The sequence below is a fragment of the Chaetura pelagica genome, unplaced genomic scaffold (assembly GCF_000747805.2).
Source record: "Chaetura pelagica isolate M959 unplaced genomic scaffold, ChaPel_1.0 scaffold270, whole genome shotgun sequence".
Lineage (NCBI taxonomy): Eukaryota > Metazoa > Chordata > Aves > Apodiformes > Apodidae > Chaetura > Chaetura pelagica.
The window spans coordinates 391,834-394,672 of record NW_009951925.1 but is presented as its reverse complement, the minus strand read 5'-3'; positions in this window follow the sequence as shown (position 1 = coordinate 394,672).

The window sequence follows — 2,839 nt, the reverse complement described above, 5'->3', positions numbered from 1 at the left end:
CGCACCGGGGCCGCCCCTGCGCGGAACGCCGGGAGCTGTAGTCCGGCCCACCCTGCCGGAGGCTGCGGCACCGGTCCCAGCGCTCTCTCCCGCTCCCCTCGGCAACTCACGGAGGCGAAGGAGGCTTGGAGTGAAACTTCATTTATTCCTTAAATAAAACCTGAAGGCGGTTTGGTGTCGGGTTTAGCAACACACGGGGGACGGGGGGGACACGGCAGGATGGCCAGAACCAGAGCAGGGACCCTGCCTCACTGGGACAGGGATACGGGGACCTGCCCCCTGTATCAGCCCCCCCAGGGGAAGGCACGAACCCCCTCACCAGCCCGGGAGCAGTCAGGACAAACTCAGGAGCATCAGCAAGGAGATGGAGCAAAGCAGAACTCATGAGACCCTTCCCAGTGACACGAGGTGTGGGGACACCCGAGGACACTGGCACGTGGGAAGAGGACACTGGGGGCTGGCAGGGATACAGAGAACGTGCCGGGCAGAGGGCAAGGTGGGGAGCAAAGGCTCCAGGGCAGGGGCAGGTGCCAGGGGGAGCAAGGAGGCACTGGCCACAGGGCAGGCAAAGAGGGAGAAACTGTTTCACCCCTCACTAGGAGTGAGGAAGGAACAGAGGAGGCAACAGGGGCCCCTCCCCAGCTTTAGGCTCCACCACAAATCAGGCCTGGATGGCTGTGGCTGGACACAGGCTGAAGCTCCACTAGCAGCATATGCAGTGCTGGTGCCTGTCCCAGTCCCAGCCTCCTCCCTGCACATGGAGCAGGCTCAGCCCAGAAGAGGAGAGAGGGAGGGGATGAGGAAAAGGACGAGAGACTGCCTCTGTGCTCAGGACCGTGGGGACAGAGCCAGAGAATCAGGTCCCATGTCAAAGGCAAGGCATGGCAAAATCCTCCAGGCAAGAGACAGCCCCTGCACGCCCTGGGACTGGGGAAAGGGGAACACCGGGTGGGGAACAGGAGAGCCCTAAGAAAGGCAGGGACAGGCAGCAGCCACTTCAGTCCCTGTCACATGTCTGGAGAAGGCTTGTCTTGGCCACAGCACCTCCCATCCCATCCTTCCCCCATCCACTGCAGGAAGGGACCAGCACAAACACAACAGCCTCCATCCGTGAGGAAAGGGGTTAGAGCAGCGGACTATTCAGGCACCAGCACTTCCAAGCTGGGATGAGGCAGCCTCTGACAGCTGATGCAGACACACGAGGATCCAATGAAAGTGCAACTTGGATTTCCTCTTCCTTGGAAAGAGCCCATGGGAGATGAGAAGCCGGGGCCCCCACCTGGCTAGGGCGCGCGGAAGGCATTGGTGGCAGCTCCGGCAGCAGCGTTGGCCGCCGCGGTGCGCACTGCCTGGTTGGAGAAGACCCCGGCAGCAAACTCCTCCTGTGCCTTCTGGAAGCTGGCACCTGTCCGGCGGTACAGAGAGTGGATCTGGAAGAAAAGGACAGGCTTGGGGACAGTGCACCGAGGACAGCCCCGTTCCAGGCTCCCAGTGAACAGAGCTGTGCTCCTGCACCTGCCAGAACCCACCCGTATCCCCCCAGAAGGAACACTCAGGCCCTGAGGTTCCATCCAAACTCACCTTTTTCAGCATAATGATGCCCAACACTGCCACTCCTGTGAAGGACAAGGACACCATCATCATCATCACAGCCACAGCTGTGTTCTTCCGCAGAGCTATCAGGCTCAGTATCCAGCCACTGCAAAACAAGAGGCGGTTGCCCACAGGTTCCTCCTTCCTCACCCACCTCCTCCCTTTTCGAGGTACTCAGCTGGCCAGGCTCCCACAGCACGCACCAGAATCCCCAGTTTGGTATGCCAATCGCCTGCAGCACGTACATCACATTCTGGGCAAAGAAGACGAAGAAGAAGACAAAGAAGTTGAACGAACTGTCGCTCCTGGGAGAAAGAGACAGATGAGGTCAGGCCACAGAAGACAACTCTCAAACCCTTCTCACAGCTGGGGATGCAAGGAGAACATGCAGGCCCAGAGGTGCAGCCACTAGTTAAGGTGCTTAAAGCAAGCAGAAATCCAAGGAAGAAGTGTAAGGCAGTGCAAGGATCTTCAGCAACAAGGTCCACAGGAAAACACATTCCTGTGAACTTCTCAGAAGAGCTCCATCCATCTTGCTCAGGCAGAAGCTCAACGTGGAAGCACAGCATCCCCCAAACCCAAAGACCACAAAAGGAGCTGGGACACCATCAGGGTGAAGGCCTGTTCTACCGAGCAGCTCCGACTCCTCATCTTCCAACACCAGCCTTGCAGCCATCCCTGGCAGATACCCACCTGAAAGCTTTGTACATCGGCCTGTACCAGCAGACAAAGGAGCAGGGCGTGTAGAGAAGAGCCCAGAGAATGGAGAGGCCAAACCCAGAACCGGACGAGGGATCCACGCAGAACCAGGCCAGTGACGACAGGAAGTTCACAAAGAGAGCAATGGTGCTGGCTGAAGGAGAGGAGATTGGTCAAGCCCCCTCCTCCCAATAGCAGGGGCTCAGTTCTTAGACCTGGGCACTGACTGCTAATTGCAGCTTCTCCAGAGCAGCAGCGTTCATGAAGGAAGCTCAATCCTCTACATCCTGCCGGGATCTGCCCAGAGACTCCCCAAGGGACTCACCCATCCAGAGGTAATACATGGTGGAGACGGTCTTCTGGAAGTCTGCAGGAATCTCCACTGGGATGTCCTGGTAGAAGCAGGGCTTCACCGGGCAGAAGGATGGCAACGGGGGCCAGTTGTTCAGCCTCGCTGCGGAGGAAAGGAGGCGAGGAGAGAGCGGCAGTGCCCGGGATGGTGGGGCCGGGGAGCCAGCAGCCCTCAGCCCTCCCTCGCCCCGCAGCC